Source organism: Lissotriton vulgaris, chromosome 8 (genome assembly GCF_964263255.1).
Source record: "Lissotriton vulgaris chromosome 8, aLisVul1.2, whole genome shotgun sequence".
Classification (NCBI taxonomy): domain Eukaryota; kingdom Metazoa; phylum Chordata; class Amphibia; order Caudata; family Salamandridae; genus Lissotriton; species Lissotriton vulgaris.
Genome location: NC_141696.1, coordinates 754,272,783 through 754,291,728, shown reverse-complemented (window position 1 = coordinate 754,291,728; position 18,946 = coordinate 754,272,783).

Sequence of the window (18,946 nt, the reverse complement as noted above, 5' to 3'; positions counted from 1 at the left end):
CGTCACTTTTTAAATATAACGCAACGAGGCACATTTTTTTACACCACTGGTGCAATGCGTCACTTTTCTGTGCGCACTCCTTATGACATTCCAAGTAACGCATTGCTGGAGTGCGTCACAAAAGTGACGCAACTTCAGTAATGTGTCCTTTCACATGGAAAAAGCACCATGTGAAAGGTCTTGCGTCAGTCTAACACCTGCTGTAAAGCAGACGCACGATTTTGACGCAACAGCATCCTAAAAGTGACGCAGTGAAATCTCAAAGATTTCACTGCGTCGCTATTGCAAAGCTTTTTGCGGGAGAACACCCCCTCTGCATGCATTATACCTGACGCTATTTTTAAAAAGTGACGCATCTAGGTACATGGGTCACTTTTTAAAACTCTGCGCCAAATTATATCTGCGTCAGGTATAATGTATGCAGAGGGGGCATTCCCCCGCAAAAAGCTTGGTAATAACGACGTACTGAAATCTATGAGATTTCTCTGCGTCACTTTTAGGATGCTGTTGCGTCAAAATCTTGCGCCTGCCTCGCGTCACTTTTATGTTTACAGATATGTCAGAAATACTGATGTATCTGTAACTCCTTGCAACATGATTCGTCATACATTAAATATGACACATCTGGAATGTCATAAGGAGTGCGCACAGAAAAGTGACGCATCGCACCAGCAGTGTAAAAAAATGTGCCTCGTTGCACTATATTTAAAAAGTGACGCATCTAGATAGATGCGTCACTTTTTAAATATTGCGTAACAATGCGCATTTTTTTACACCGCTGGTGCGTCACAAAAATTGACGCACAGGAGGCGCAAAACTGGCAGCGCAAGGCCTTCATAAATATGGTCCTGGATTTTCCCCGTGCTTCGCCGGTGCGCGTACCATGCGCTTCCCCCGCGCAAAACGAAAAAAAAATTAAAAATTTAATGCCCCGCAGGACCCTATTTTAGCCCCTACATCAAACCTAGGGGGTCAGAGGGGGTCTACTCTTCCCCCTTATGGTCATTTGCCCCTTTTTTTTTCAAACCCCTTGTGTCTCGATTTTACCGAGACACAAGATGGCGGCCGCTCCAGACTGTTTAGAATGTTTACAGACACCCAAGAGCCAATCAGCTTCCTGCGCGCAAGTCGCGTGTCGCGCCTGGAGCGCACTCCGGTGCGCGCACCGGAGAGCGCCTATAGATATATATATTTTTTTGAACCTAAATTACTCAAGATCCACTGCAGCACATATCTTGAGACATAGCAAAGGCACATCGGGCTACCAGTCCCTTCAATTTTGCCAAGTTTGCTGGAAATCCATTCAGCCGTTCGGGCTAAAAGTGAAATCGACCGCCCTATGGAAATTTACATGGGGAAAACGCGTTTTGGGACCCCCTTTTATCTCGGCCCCCGCTTGACGTATCCCCCCCAAACTTTCAAGGAAGTACCGGAGCTCGACGAGGCCATTTTCAGGAAATTTTCAGGCAGATTCGTCAACCGGTGCCAAAGTTATTCCAAATAGAATTTTGAGATTTAACATTGAAAAAAATCCTAACTATAACTACCTACTGGCGACCGCCAGTAGGTTATATATATATATATATATATATATATATATATATATATATATATATATATATATATATATATATATATATATATATATATATATATATATATATATATATTACCTACTGGCGGTCGCCAGTAGGTAGTTATAGTTAGGATAATTTTCAATGTTAAATCTCAACATTCTATTTTGAATAACTTTGGCGCCGGTTGACGAATCTGCCTGAAATTTTCAGGAAAATGGTCTCATGGCGGTCCGGTCCTTCCCTGAAAGTTTGGGGGGGATTCGTCAAGCGGGGGCCGAGATAAAAGGGGGGTCCCAAAACGCGTTTTCCCCATGTTAATTTCCATAGGGCGGTCGATTTCACTTTTAGCCCGAACGGCTGAATGGATTTACACCAAACTTGGCAAAATTGTAGGGACTGGTAGCCCGATGTGCCTTTGCTATGTCTCAAGATATGTGCTCCAGTGGATTTTGAGTAATTTAGGTCCAAAAAAATATATATATCTATAGCAGCGCACAGGTGCGCGCACCGGAGTGCGCTCCAGGCGCGACACGCGAGGTGCGCATGGAAAGCTGATTGGCTCTCGGGTGTCTGTAAACATTCGAAACAGTCCGCAGCGGCCGCCATCTTGTACCTCGGTAGGATTGAGGTGGTAAAAATCAAAGGGGGAAATGAGCAAAAGGGGGCAGGGTACACCCCCCCTGACCCCCTAGGTTTGATGTGGGGGTCATAAAAAAGCCGTACAGGGCCCCCCAAAATTTTTTTTAAAATTTGCGCCGAGGGAGCGCCTGGTACGCGCACCGGTGAGCGTACGATTGAGAAAAAGAATGGCACTTTTTTTTAAAAAAAAAATAGCATTTTTTTATAAATTGGAGGTAGTTCTGAAAAGAACTTTTTTTTTGTTTTTGTTGTTTTATATTTTTTTTATACTTTTTGAAACGATTTTATATTTTTTTTGGTTTTTTTTCAGGGGAAAAACAAAAACAGGGATTCAGAAAATGCTCAACAGGAGCAAAAAAAATGAGAAAATTTAGGGACGGGGAGAGCATTGGTGTTCCTGTTTCTTTATTGCAATGAGTTCAACGCTCTGCTCCCCGTAACAGAGTAGTTCGTCACAGTTTGTGCATAAACATTTTATTCCTGCAAATACCGGCTGGATGTTAGGGACCATTCTTGCACGTGCTGAACCTGAAGGTGTTGCTCCACCAGTGGAGGTGCTGCTGCCATCTCTTCGTGCCTTCTCTGCCAGCTCCCTGACACTCTCCCTGGAGTAATTGTTGGGGTGTCTTCTTTTGACATGCCTAATTAAATTGGCATTTCCAAAGCTGTATTTTTTTAGAGGATTGCCTCTGGATAAAATACTTCCACATATTTTACAAGTCACTTTACTTGCATTAACTTTTTTTTGTCCTTCAGGGATGTCATAAAATTTCCAGATGAAGTGGTTCTTTGTTTTCTGGTGAGGAGGGTCCTCTTGCACAAATCCATCTGAATCACTGCTGGAGGACTCCCTTGCAGCCATTGCTGTAGATCAGGAAAATTAATGAGTAGAGAATTCACAAAACACCTCTTGCTCTCTCCAAGTGAAAATCAATAGTGAGAGAAATGGGTGGGTTTCTCTAAATTTAGAAAAAAATAATTATTGAACCAATGAAAAGTGTTATTTACAGGTCACATGACCATGGGCTTCATCATTATGAAACCAAAACTGTTATGAACCAATGAAAAGTGTTATTTTCTGGTCACATGACCCGACGCGCTTACGCGACGCGCCGCGGGGCGCGGCCAGAGGCGCGCCGCGTAAGCGTGTCAGACGCCTACGTTGCACGATCGTATTCGCGCGAGTACTTCCGGGTGCGCTTACGCCGTGCGTATCACGCGGTCGCGGCTACGCGAACGTCACAATCATGTTTTCGTTTGCGATATTGGCGCTCACGAGACGCTCCTCGGAGCGCGCCCGGGGGCGCTTTTCAGAAATACGCTTTTCGGGGCGCACTCCGGGGCGCGCTCTGGGAGCGCTCCCCCCAAAAATTAAAAAAAAAAAAATGGGAAAATTGTAGGGACAGGTTGTCCTATTCTGAAGTGGTTTGTAAAAAAATTAACTTTATAAAAATATGTATTGTGCTACATTGGGCTTAATATATGTTAGAGCCAAAATGTAGCCCAAATGTAGCCCAAAGTAGCCCAATGTAGCCCAAAGATGGCCACCAGAGATCAAAAATTGTAAATGTAGCCCAAAATTCAACTAGATGTAGCCCAACTGTAGCCCAATGACAGAATGTACCAGAGTGTTAAAAAGAACAACTAGAGTGCTAACAGTCTTATTTATAAAGTGAAACTTATAGTTAGGAATTAGCATTAAAAAAACCTTTGAAATTCACTGAAAAAAACCATAGGTTTCACACCAGTTATAGTTAGGAATTAGCATTTAAAAAACCTATTAAATTCACTGAAAAAACCATAGGTTTCACACCAGTTATAGTTAGCTGGAAATTTTACTGATATAAAACCATTGAAATTCCCACGTTATAGTTAGTCGGACTCACTATAACTTGCGCGTGCAATGCACTGCTGATGACATCACATATTACATCACTCATGACATGGTCAGTGACATCACTCATGACATCACTGATGACACCATCCAGTGAATATGTGTCTTTCTGAAAAATAAATATTAGTGAGTTATGTTTAAAAATTTAAATACATATATTAGTTTTTCACTTTGTGTATAAGTGGCTACATGTGTTGATAAGTAGCAACATGCGTATGTATATGGGTTATTTGATATTATTATTAGTATCAGTATGAGTGTATATATGGTTTGGTGGGGGTATTACTTAGCACATAGATGCATGAGTGACTGACTCTTTGTTTGTATGTGTTTTGAAGACAGCATATGTACAGGACTGTATGGGTGGATGAGTGTCTATATGTGTTTGTTAGTGAGTGAATGACTGTCTCACTAGTGTCTTTATCAGTAACTACATATGTTTTAATCTAGTATATATGAATATTGATGTATATAAGTGAGTATATGTGAGAGTAAGAGATTGTAAGATTTCCTTCTTAAATAAGTATGTGTTTCTATAAGTGATTGTTTAAGAGAATAAATATGTGTAATTTTCAATAGAAGTAAGGTGGAAGTGTGTGTATAACTCTATATTCAAATAAATGGATGTCCAATAGTTTATTTGCACGTGTGAATATGTGTGTGAGTAACTTTTGGATGAATGTCGGTGTGTAACAGGATGTATAGGTGTATCACTTCATATGATGAGTGAGTATATGTATGAGTGACTATATAGAACTGTTGGTGAATGAGTGGATGTGTATATAGATAGTGGAATTACTGAATTGCTTGTTGTAACTGATATAGGTATCTCCATTTTTTTAAAAATTTCAGTTTCTATTTTTGAATATGTGTCTCAAGGGTTACATTATAGTGAAAGGAGGTCTGTCACTATGTCACAAGGATGGTGTCATGAGTGATGTCACTGACCATGTCATGAGTGATGTAATATGTGATGTCATCAGCAGTGCATTGCACGCGCAAGTTATAGTGAGTCCGACTAACTATAACGTGGGAATTTCAATGGTTTTATATCAGTAAAATTTCCAGCTAACTATAACTGGTGTGAAACCTATGGTTTTTTCAGTGAATTTAATAGGTTTTTTAAATGCTAATTCCTAACTATAACTGGTGTGAAACCTATGGTTTTTTTCAGTGAATATATATATATATATATATATACTACTATTATAAAGAGAGAACTTGCACCTTTTGGCCAGGTAAACTCGGGAACCACAGCACCAATCACAACACCCAATACAGCGTTGGAAAGGGCAGTTGCAGCAGAAGGACATAGGCTATGCAGACGCCCACCATATACATTTAAAATGTAAAAGAGCGTGCCAGCAAAGTAGTCCCTTGTGGGCGTGTCTGCATTGTGCTGTGGGTGTGTGCTGGGGGCGTGACAATCGCTGGGGGCATTCCGTCACGAATGTTGTTTTTTCTTCCCAGGTTCTATACATTCCTGCTCCCTTTAAATAGTAATTCAGTGGAGGTCCCATTCTCTTAGAACCGCCCCAAGCACAGTTATGGGCAAAAATACAACTAAAAGGCCCTGCAAAGCATTATGGGATAAGCTTAGCATAATTTTTAGCATTCATGAAAGGGTTTTAATGTTTTTGAATTTTACTCATCAGGGACATCTTGGGACGACGAGGTGAACTGCAGCTTGATGTATAATATTTTAAATGCTATTGCATTTGCCTCATCAGGGACATCTAGGGACGGCGAGGTGAACTGCAGCTTGATCTATACTACTATTATAAAGAGAGAACAGAAACCTTTTGGCAAGGTAAACTCGGGAACCAGAGCGCCAATCCACACACCCAATACATTGTTGTAATCCTCAGGGTGTGTAGATGGACATAGGCTGCATAAAATTTTTTAAAAAACGTAAATTAAAAAATTAAACTTTAAAAACAAAGTAGTCCCCTAAAAGTAGCTCCGGCCGTGACGTAGCGCTGGCCGTGACCTAGCTATGTCCGTAACGTGCGTGATGATGACAGGCGGGGAGGAGCGGTGACGAGCAGCGAGGAGTGGCGGTGAAGTCCGGAGCGCGGGGAAGAGCGGCGGCTCAGGTAAGGCAAAGGCAAAGGCGAGGCGGGAGGTGGGAGGCGGTCTGGGCAAAGTCGGGGCGGGCAGGGGCCGGGGCAGGAGTGCACCCAAGCCTGAAATGTTGCCCCCAGCCCCATTGTGCCCCGGGCAACGCTGCCGCAATCCGTAAATTCTGCCCCCAGCCCCCTTCTGCCATGGCAACGCTGGGGCGGGCTGCTAGTATATATATATATGTATATATATATATATATATATATATATATATATATATATATATATATATATATATATATATATAAACGAAAACGCCATTCACCACCAGTTCTTTACCGAAAGGAATAGCAAGAGTAAGCCCAGATTTCGTGCAAGTTCTTTGGTAATTTATTTTTCAATTACACCAGCCATCCGTCATAACGCGTTTCACCTCTCAAACGAGGCTTGATCACATGACGTGAGTTGAAACAAAGGAGGGTGTTAAATACTTCCCAATGTAGGCGCGCCATATCATATTCATTTAAAGTGACCAATGCATGGATTTCTTGTCAAATTAAAACATGAACAGAATTGTGGGCCAGTGCCCAATGTATTCAATCCTATATGCCATCACATGTTCAATTTCATACATGTTGGTTAGGTCCCACTCTATGTACACAGCTAATTATTTCTGCAAATGACTTAAAACATCAATCATCAACAATTCATTAATAATTATCTATCTATATGTACACTATTATCAAAAATATTATTTATATTTACATCACAAATATAAAAAAATATCAAAAATATATATGAAAAAATATATACATATATATAAATATATATCTCTCTCTATATATATATACATCATACCAATATTTACATATATACACATTAAAATGAGTCATGTATACATATTTTTTGGGAATAAACTCTATATCTGTACAGTCATATTTGACCTAGATTTAGTAATCCACTGGTTGGTATGATTCTTCCTAGATAAATGTGCAAAAGTAGTTTAGTTAGATTTCATGGATATGCCTGTATTAACAATATAATATTATTAAAAGCAAAGACCCTCAAAAGCAGCTGTGAAGTATATATAATACAAAAATTAATGTAAAGTGCTCGTGCTACATAATTAATTTAAACAAGGAAAATATTTTCATTTTAAAAGAAAGTTGTTTAACAGGGAAGATGGAAGTCGTGGTTACCAGAGTATTTAAACAACCTCTGTGGTTATTTCAATTGCTGTAACAAGGTAGATCTCATGTATCAGCCGGGGTATATTTAACATCCCTAACCAGGAAATGACCAAAAGCGACTGCCAATACCCAACAAAAGGAAAGGGAAACATCACAAGATCTAAAATGACACGGGGTGGAATCTTGTAAAAGAGCTAATTGTGAACACAGGCAATTTGATAGACATAAGGAAAGTCCTATTCAGCATATTGTGTTAACAGGGTCTCATATATATATATATATATATATATATATATATATATATATATATATATATTAGTTGCACTAACTATATATCGCGCACCCGCAATCCACTGCTGATGATGTCACATATTACATCATTCATGACATGGTCAGTGACATCACTGATGACATCACTGATGACATCTCAAATGACATCACTGATGACATCTCAAATGACATCACTGATGACATCACTGATGACATCTCACTTGACATTACTGATCACATCACTGATGATATCATTCATGTGATAATACGATGAACCTCTTCAGACTCTAATATAACCTTAGATACAATCAGTGTAAACAGACACTCACAGACTGTCACTCATCCATGGAGTTACTCACACACCTAGTCAGTCATGCAAAGAATCAATCACACCTCCATTTCCTCAACTATACAGTTATACAAACTTTACTTATTCAAACATATACTAACACATATTTACTCTCTTATACAATCCCTGATACAAGTTCACAATGATCCATACAGCCACTCACACATTCACTGGCTCTTATGCACAGTTATTTATATATGTCAACTCTCACATGTACTGTGTTTTACATATGTACTTACTTTGACATGTAGCACTGAGATATCCATTCACTCACCAATACACTCATGCACACAGTCAACCGCCCATACAGCTGTTTCCACATGCACTTTTGAAACCATACATCTAGTGAATCAACGGCTCACACATCTATGCACAGAGTCATACACCTCCCAGCCACCCACACACACACTCAGTCTCCCATACAAATACTTGGGCAACCAATCAATACCCATATAGATACTCATATAGCTACTTATCAACACATGCAACAGTTTACAGAACAACAGACATAATGATGCACAAATTAAGACAGTTTAGTCACTAACCCATGCACTCAGTGAGACACATTCAATCACTCACACATACAGTCAGTCATGCACCTACTAAATCCTTCATCCAGACACTTATACATCCACTCATTCTTCAATATGTAAGACATATTTTAACTTTACAGAAACATACAGTCACTGGATGTTGTCATCAGTGATGTCATTTGAGATGTCATCAGTGATGTCACTGACAATGTCATGAATGATGTAATATGTGACATCATCAGCAGTGGATTGCGGGTGCGCGTTATATAGTTAGTGCAACTAACTATATATGGAATTTCAATGGTTTTGTGTGAGTAAAATAAGGTTTTGTAAATGCTAATTCCTAACTATATATGGTCTATAACCTATGGTTTTTTCAGTGAATTTTCAAGGTTTTGTAAATGCTAATTCCTAACTATATATGGTCTATAACCTATGGTTTTTTCAGTGACTTTTCAAGGTTTTGTAAATGCTAATTCCTAACTATATATGGTCTCTAACCTATGGTTTTTTCAGTGAATATATATATATACATACATATATAAACATATATCATCTGTATATCTATATAAATACAAACATAAATGCATGCATACATATACTTATATGCATACAGATGCATGTTATTTACATGAAAGTTGAAAAAACACTAATAAAAGCAAAGCTAAAAAGCCACCTCATTACAAACAGAATGGCTTTAACTTAAACGAGGGCGAGATCTATTGCATTTTCAATGCTTGTTTACTTTGGTTCCATCAAGAAGGCATTCAGATGTGTCACACATTTGCCATAAATTCTGAATGTTAGCACTCTAGTTGCACATTAGATCACTGTAATAAAGCTACTGCTCACCAGGGACGTCTGCTGCTGGTATTCAAAGTGCATGTTTCAGTCTGCATGTCAGAATTTTTTTAATGAAATAGAAGAGGATTTGAGAAGTCACTCAAAATGATCCCTAATTTTTCTTTCTGAAGCACTAATAATACCTTCTATTGCATAATATACCCCCTCATTTTGTTCCTTTTTAAATTAAATGTTTTAAGAGTTACCACTTTATTCCCATCACGATGGCTCCAGGTGTGCTATACCTTTGTAATAAGTAGGACTGTTAGCGCTCTAGATGTTCTTTAGAACACTCTGGGACATTCTGTCATTGGGCTATACTTGGGCTACATCTGGGTGATATTTGGGCTAGATTTGGGCTCTTTTGTCTCTGGTGGCCATTTTGGGAGACTGCATGTCAGAATGTTTTAATGAAATAGAAAAGGATTTGAGAAGTCACTCAAAATGTGCCCTAATTTTTCATTCTGCAGCACTAATCATACTTTCTATGGCAAAATATACCTCCTCATGTTGTTTCTTTTTAAATTAAATGTTTTAAGAGTTACCACTTTATTCCAATCAAGATGGCTTCAGGTGTGCCATACCTTTGTAATAAGTAGGACTGTTAGCGCTCTAGTTGTTCTTTAGAACACTCTGGGACATTCTGTCATTGGGCTATACTTGGGCTACATCTGGGTGATATTTGGGCTATATTTGTGCTCTTTTGTCTCTGGTGGCCATTTTGGGAGACTGCATGTCAGAATGTTTTAATGAAATAGAAAAGGATTTGAGAAGTCACTCAAAATGTGCCCTAATTTTTCATTCTGCAGCACTAATCATACTTTCTATGGCAAAATATACCCCCTCATGTTGTTTCTTTTTAAATTAAATGTTTTAAGAGTTACCACTTTATTCCAATCAAGATGGCTTCAGGTGTGCCATACCTTTGTAATAAGTAGGACTGTTAGCGCTCTAGTTGTTCTTTAGAACACTCTAGGAGGCTGCAGTAGAACACAAAGGAATCAACTGACACTCTCTGTCCTTGTTGGATGTACATGTTTTACTGAGAATGTCAGACTTCATTTTCACGTGACTGAGAAAGATAATGTGAATTTACAGAAAATATGCTTTCAGTTTAGCTTATAGATCCCCTTCCAAACCACTGTGGGAAAATCATGAGATATTAGTTTTCTTTCAAACAATATTCATGATATCACAGCAGAAGGTTTTTTCACATGGTAAAATCACCTTAGAACCCACCACAATTCCTAAAACGAGTATGGTACCATCAACAAATGATTTATAATGTAACTAAAGTCCTAAAACCCTCTATTAACTACACTGCTTTTTAATGAGGTGCTATCATGTATATTGGTCCCAAGATGGCTGCCAACACTTCTTGGATGAAGTGCTGACAGCCAATCAGATCAGATGTGTGGTTAGGCTCCGCCCAGATATATATCTTTTTTTGAACCTAAATTACTCAAAATCCACTGGAGCACATATATTGAGACCTAGCAAAGGCACATCGGGCTAACAGTCCCTACAATTTTGCCAAGTTTAGTGCAAATCCATTCAGCCGTTCGAGCTAAAAGTGAGGCCAACCGCCCTATGGAAATTAACATGGGAAAAACGCGTTTTGGGACCCCCCTTTTTTCTCGGCCCCCCCTTGATGAAACCCCCCCAAATTGTCAGGGGCTGCTCAGAAACAAAATGTTCCATTTTCCTGAAAATTTCAGCCAATTCCGTCCACAAACGCCAAAGTTATTAAACATAGAATTTTCAAAAATCCCATAGAGAAAAAATCCTAACTATATATACCTACTGGCGACCGCCAGTAGGTAATATATATATACATATATATATATATATATATATATATATATATATATATATATATATATATATATATATATATATATATATATATATATATATATATATATATATACAGCAAATCCTCGAACCTCCACGCCGACAGTGTAGCGAAAGAAGAAAGCAGACCCCTTGTTTTCAGGCAAGATGTCGAGTTTATTTGGACCTTTCAATGACGCGTTTCGAGTACAATGTACTCTTGTTCACACACCGTTAGAACAGTGAGCCTGTTAATTTATAGGCTTTTTTCCCTGACCCTTCCTAAGGGCCACACCTCCTGTCGTGCATCACATGACAGAAAACATAAACATAGAAATGGGTGCTAAAATGAGAATGGGAATACAGACAACTTTTCTGGATGTAATTACTGAATTACAACATTGCACGAAAAATAATACAATATATACAACAAACCAATTTTGTTTATATAAAAAATTTATTGCGTCTCAAATTTTAAAAAAGTACAAAATATAACCATTTCCTACCCTGAAACTTAGCACGCATCTCATACATGGCCTTTACACTTATCATAACTGCATGAATGCAGATACCCAAATTGAGGGCTATTAAAGTGACTGGTGCTTAATTCTTGCTGCTTAAATGCAGTTATCCAGAGAGATATAAAGTGCCTAATGCAAATTCATATGAACTGACCACCAGAATAGTATTTAACACAAAAGCCTGGATTTCCTTGGTCATGCGATGTAAACATATCTACAACAACTCACTAAGTGATACCCACGAGCTAATGTCTAAAATATTTATTAAAAATTCAAATTTCATGAATTTACATATTTCATAAATATCCAGACCTATGTACAATTATATACAAAAATTAGTGTTAAATAACCACCGCTTAATTAGTGCTCCTATATATATGTGCACAAAAATGCGAGGGAGAAAAATGTAAACAATTAATTTTATAAGAAAAAATAAAGCATTGTATACAATCCTAAAAAAGAGAGAAGTTGCGAATTCCATAAACACACGTATTGTCAGAATATTCCCTAAGATATTCAAACTAATATATTTTTTCCATGTGAAGTGGAATTTTTAGCTCAGTGGGTTATTTGATGTTGGAATTGGAGTACAACATAAATCCAAAACCCAATACTGAGGTAACCTAGACTTACAAAATCCAACACTTAGAAAGACTCCACCTCCAAAGACGATACTGAGGGAGACACTTATAGGAAATTGTGTAGGTCCTCTGTGGCGTTGAGACCGTATGGTTGTTTACTGTCCAACGCCACGATGTACTGGGTCTCCAACCTTCGGAGTAATTTGTCCCTGTCGCCACCCCGTCTCAACGGAGGCACTGCATCAATAACAAAATAATATATATTACCTACTGGCGGTCGCCAGTAGGTATATATAGTTAGGACCTAGTTACCATGGGAAATCCCCAACATTCTATTGGGAATAACTTTGGCGCTGATTGAGGAATCTGCATGTAATTTTCCTTAAATTGCTCATCTACGCTCCGCTACTTCCCTGAAAGTTTCGGGGGGATTCGTCAAGTGGGGGCCGAAAGGGGGCCCCAAAACGTGTTTTCCCCATCTTAATTTCCATAGGGACCTTTAGACACGGCTACAGCCCGAACGGCTGAATGGAATTACACCAAACTTGGCAAAATGGTAGGGCCTGGTATGCACATGTGCCTTTGCTATGTTGGGTGAAAATCATCCCTCCAGTAGGTTCTTGAGAAAATTGAATTTGACATTTTTCAAATGGCATTTTCTATGGGACCTTTAGACACGGCTACAGCCCGAACGGCTGAACGGAATTACACCAAACTTGGCAAAATGGTAGGGACAGGTATGCAGTAGTGCCTCTTCTATATTTGGTGAAAATCCCTCCAGTAGTTGTTGAGAAAATTGAATTTGAGCAAATTATATATCTATATGCGCTCACCGTACGCACACCGTATGCGTATGGTACGCGTACATTACGCGTACGTGCGCGTACCCTTACGTGCGCGAGCGAGTTTCTGATTGGCTGGCAGTCGACTGTCAACATTCCAAACTGTCCAAACCAGGAAGTGGTCACCATCTTGTTTTTCAGGAGAACTGAGGCACAAGAGAGCCCAAAAGAAGAGTGGAAAACACAAAAAGGGGGCAGGGTAGAGACCCCCCAACCCCCTAGCCCTTCTCAGGGGGTCCCAGAAGGACCCCCAAGGGCAAAAAAAAAATCTAAAAAATCGAGGGGTACGCACACCGTACGCGTACGGTACGCGTACCATGCGCGTATCCCGCGATTTAAAAACAAATAATTTTTTTTGCACTTGGTGGTCCTTCTGGGACCCCCTGAGAAGGGCTAGGGGGTCAGGGGGGTCTCTACCCTGCCCCCTTTTTGCGTTTTCCACTCTTGTTTTGTGCTCTCTTGTGCCTCACTTCTCCTGAGAAACAAGATGGCTGCTCAGGTGGTCCCAGAAGGATAAAAACATATATAAACGTTATCCGCTAATAGAATTAGCATTTACAAAACATTTGAAATTTATTGAAAAAAATATAGGTTTCAAGCCTGATATAGTTAGGAATTAGCATTTAAAAAACCTTGCAAATTCACTGAAGAAACCATAGGTTTCAGGCCTTATATAGTTAGGAATTAGCATTTAAAAAACCTTGCAAACTCACTTAAAAAAAACATAGGTTTCAGGCCTTATATAGTATTCAATTCAATTCAATAATAACTTTATTCGGTAGTTTTAAGAAAAACACCATAAAAGTTCACAATGAGTAAAATACAAGTATTACAAAATATAAAATCATTAAAAAATGCGTTTGTTAAAAAGTAACTAAAGCGAGCAGCAACATCTCAGTTTATGTAAGCTTTTCAGTTTTAAATTAACCTACTGTTTTCCTGTTAGCTAGCTTTCTTTCAGTTGTGCAAAGCAGCGGTATAGTTTATGCTCAGAGATTTGTACGATGACGTATACAAAACTTGAGAAAAAGTGCAATCGCTTTGGCATAATTTACGTTTTCAAGGTACTGAAGTGCCAGGTATGCAGGACGACACTGTCGTAGGCCCCAGAATTTCAGGATGGGCAATATCCAACGTTTACGCGGTTCAGTAAAAAACTTACAAAATAACAGTGTGTGGATAGTTGTTTGTGGGGACTGCAGATCACAGGGGCACATAGAAAATGTAGATGACCAGACATTTTGCTTTGGAAATGCGACCATTAAATAAAAGAGATCAAATCTGAAACGGGTGAGCAGCATTTTTTCATATTGTGTTAGTTTGAAGTTCAAATAGGGTTCTGCATTAAACACAGTCTGCGCTAGTAATGAGTGTTGGACAGATGGTTTGTGGATCTCCGATAGTAATCGTACCTGACCCAGATAAAGAAGACATTCCCTTTTTAAGTTCTTTTTTGGGATTTCTTTTATCAATAGTGGATGATCAAAATACTTCCTGTAACCTAAATCTGTTAGTAGCGCTTTGACGTAGGACAGCCATTTGATTTTCTTACATTGATCCAGTTTTAGGATGTCTTGGATGATCGCCCTAGTCAATTGACACTGCTCAGTGACCCATATTCTACGCCACAGCATTATTGGCTGTAGTTTTATAATGTCAGTGACGTAGTCAATGCCAAGCTCTGTGTGGCAGGCAAAGGTCGAACAACTTTTTGGTACCGCCAGCAGATATCTCAAAAAAGAGTTCTCAATTTTTTGTATTGAGTCCACATTTGCAAAACCCCATATCCCCGCCCCGTATGTTGCCGTACTTATGCATTTTGAGTTATAAATTTGTAACAGTTCTTTAGGTGGTCGCTGCCCCAGTCTTTGTGAGAAGCTTTTTAGAGATGATGTCTCTCGAAGAAATGACAGTTTCCTTGCGATGACAGCTGGATTCCAGTTGAATTTTTCATCAATAACAATCCCTAAGTAGGGATAGGTTGTAGTCCTATCCACATGTTCACCCTGTACATACAGTTTCCTATTTTTTGCGTTTCTTTTCTCCCCTGCATGCATTGTGTAAGTTTTTTTTACGTTTAGCTTCAGATTCAGGCTTGCCATGAAGATGGAGTATCTATTCAAAGCCTGTTGTAGTTCAATTGGCGTTCTTGCTAAAATGACAGCATCGTCGGCATATAGGAGCGCTGGTATCTGCCGACGTGCTATCAAAGGAAGATCTTTGCTGCCTTGGAGCATGGCAGCCTCCAAGCCATTCGTATAAAGGGTGAATAGAAAGGGGGCCAGTACACACCCCTGCCTGACCCCCTTTTCCACCCTAAAGGTGTCCGTGAGCTCGCCTCTCACCCCGAATCTTACCCTGCCTGTAGTACCTGTGTACAATTCTCGAAGAAAGTCCACTATTGGAGTAGGAGCTCCCATCTTCAAGATGATGCTCCACAGCGTTGAATGTGCCACGCAATCAAACGCTGCGGAGAGATCTACATATACCATGTGAAGAGTAGAGCCTTTAGCTTCCACATATTTGCCCGCCAATAAAGACAGATTTAGGGCCTGGTCAACGGTTCCTAGCCCCTCCCGGAAACCATATTGTAGGTCTGAAATGATTCTATGGTCAGTGGCCCATTCCTGGAGACGCTCAAGGAGTATTCTTCCTACCATCTTTCCTAGCGAGTCCAGGAGGGAGATCGGTCTGTAGCATGATGGACTGTTTCGATCTCCTTTTTTGAATATTGGTACCAACGTCGATGTTCTCCAAGAATCTAGAAGGCCCACTTCAGTAGTGGCATTAAGGACGTTGGTTAATAGGGGAGTCCATAAATCTGGGAGGTGTTTGAAAATATCGACGGGAACGCCGTCCGGTCCAGGGGCTTTGGCTGTTTTTGAGGATTTTAAAGCTTTTTGAACCTCTTCATGAGAGAGCTGAAGATTTATTGGGTAAATGATGTGTAACGTAGGTTCAGGTTGGTCTATGTCTTCTATCTGGTCTTTAGAGAAGACTTTTGTAAAGTGTCTCACCCATTCTTGGTCGCTTATTGCGACATCAATAGAGGGGGAATTGTCTTTATCTGTTAAAAATGGGGAACGGACTACTTGCCAGAACGTAGTACTGTCTTTTAGTTCTGAGCTTTGGGTAAGGCGGAACCATAGTTCGGCTTTTAATTCTTTTTTCCTATTATTTAGGGCAACCGTATACTCCTTTCTAAGTCTGCTAATTTTGGCTTTGTCCCTATGGTCACTATTCAGGGCTTCCTTTAAAGATGAAGATGCTTTTGTGCATGCTGTGTTGAACCAGCCTTTCTTTGTGTTAGGGTTTAGTTTGTACGTCCTGGTTAGTTCCTTTTGTATACTTTTTAGGATTACCAGGAAGCTCTTTATGACTTCCCTTGGTTGTGTAGTGGGGTCCAGGCAGTTTATAATGTCAACTTGATTGTGTGTGACTATTTTTCTGGTTGTTGTTTCCTTATCAATACTACCCCACTTCAGTGTATAGCCGTTCAAGGAGCCTAATGCTAGCTCACGTTGGTTTAAGGCGGTCATGGTATCATATGATTTATTTATTTTTATTTCAGCAAGACCCATAGCTATTGGAAAATGGTCACTCAAAGGATTTTTAAGGACCTCAAATTCTTCTATGGCACGTCCTGCGGATGTTGTGATTAGTATAAAGTCTATAAGGCTTGTTAGACCTCTTCCATTAAATGTGGGCTGGAAAGAGACAGGTGGAGTTTTTATTTCGTTAGCGAAGCTGAGATCTAATTCAGCCATGAGTTCAGTCATTATTTCCCCCACATTAGAGTGCGTGAAATGCGTGAGATTTACGTCAGCCTCGTTACTGATCCCACATTTATTGTTATTGCTGTTAGTACATAGGTGAAGATTGAAATCTCCTCCCCAGATTACCGTGAATGTCTGTTTAATATATTTTGTACGTTGTTCTTGTAGAATTGCCGAAATCTCTGGGAGAAGAGAAATCATATCTACCTCAGATAGATTATTATAGAAATTGACAATTAGATAAAGTCTTTGTTTAGTGACCTTTATTACTATGATCTGAAAGTTCACATCGAGTCTTAGGGGGAGTACCTCATCCACAGGAAGGGTGTTTGTAATATAGGTAACCAAGCCTCCACTGTTTCTGCCAGAGATTGATTTCTTTGCAGGTGACCAATAAGTTTTAAAGCCCACCATGTGTATTGGGGTTATAGCCCAAGTTTCCTGAAGGCAGATACAACCGCTCAAATTGATCTGTCTCAGGAAATCAGGGTTTGTCTTTTTTGCGGAAAGGCCTGCAATATTCCAAAATATGAAATGGATCTGCACGGTATTTGATGAGGAGTTAGCAGCATTGCTTATATCAGGTGTCAGATCTACAGCCTCCTGGGTAGCGGAGGCCGGTAGCTCCGTTACCAAAGCATCTATCTTATGATGTTTTGTTATTGGACAGTTAGCTGTATCAGGAGTTAAAGTAGACTGGGTTGGCTTTTTTTCAGGGAAAATACATGTTATAGATGGTAGAGTCATCTCTGTATTAGAGGGTTGTGAGAGGTCTCTGTTCGAGTGCAAGTCGGGGAGTCAGTCGTTAATATCTAACCCAGAAAGAGCATTAAACCTGTTGTAGGTCGGAATATTATAAGGAGTGGCTAGCGGTAAGGCCGCCTGCCTCCATCGGTTGTCTCCATTCTCTCGATAAGAGATTTCAGAGAGATAGGGGTGAATAGCAGGAGGTATGAGTGTTTGACTCTGGTGCCACTGTACCGATCCTATTGGATAAAGAAATTTAGGATTCTGGAATGGAGTGGAAAGAAAAGAATCGGAAGGAAAGGGGTCTTTTGGGAACGCATTCATAGGGTTAGGCAAGATGTTATTGTTTGTATTTAGTAAGTGCCTGTAGAAGTAGCCCAATGGGAGAAGAGTTGTATTAAATTCCCATGTAGATGGTGGGGGAGCTTTGGCTAGTGTCTTTTCGGCCCACTGAGGATTTCTAAAAGTAATCGCTACACAGTCCCCCTCGAATTTTTTCCGTAGGGGGCCTATCCAGCCTACTCTTTGAGTGTGGGAGATTTCCCCGGCGCATTCTATTGGAAAGTTACAGTTTAGACTTAACCAATGTATTATTTTGTTTTTCAGGGATGATGTAGTTTCACTCTGTTCTTGTTTGAGTGTTGGTACGTTTACCAATACGATTACGTAGGCTCCACATTCAGGGGGGAGGGTAATGCGTTTAGGGATTTGTCGTGACCTGTATGGTTGTTCATACGGTATCTTTGGCTGTTGAATGTTTGCGGCCATGTGATTAGATTGCGTAGATACCTGTGATCCTTGTTGAGGTGGTACATGGGAATTCGCTAGCTGGTTAGTTGGTTGGATGTTCGTATTAGGGGTAGCAGACATGCTGTTGGATGTTGGAGGTTTATTTGCAGCTGTTAAATTATTGCTAGGGGGTTCTGTTTCGGGACAGTTGCTGAAGTAAGGTTCGGTTTTGGTTGGGAGATATTTGCTTTACTACTATTTGTTTTAGAATTTCGGGGTGCTATAGTGTTTTGAGGCACAGTAGGTACGAGTTTAGTGTTTAGGGATATTAGTTCTCCAATTTGTTTTTCCAGTCGAGCAAGTCTAGTTTCGACTGGTGACAGGTATATACTGAGAAGGTCCCCTATTCGCTCAATCAGGTGATCGCTGCCTATGGTGGTTTCTTGCTTGTCCCTATGTTCCTCTCCTACGTTTGTATGTGAGATCCCTGAGGGTTGATGTATTTGATTGGATGTCTTCTTTCTTTTCTGCTGTCTCCCACGATGATTATTCTTTTGA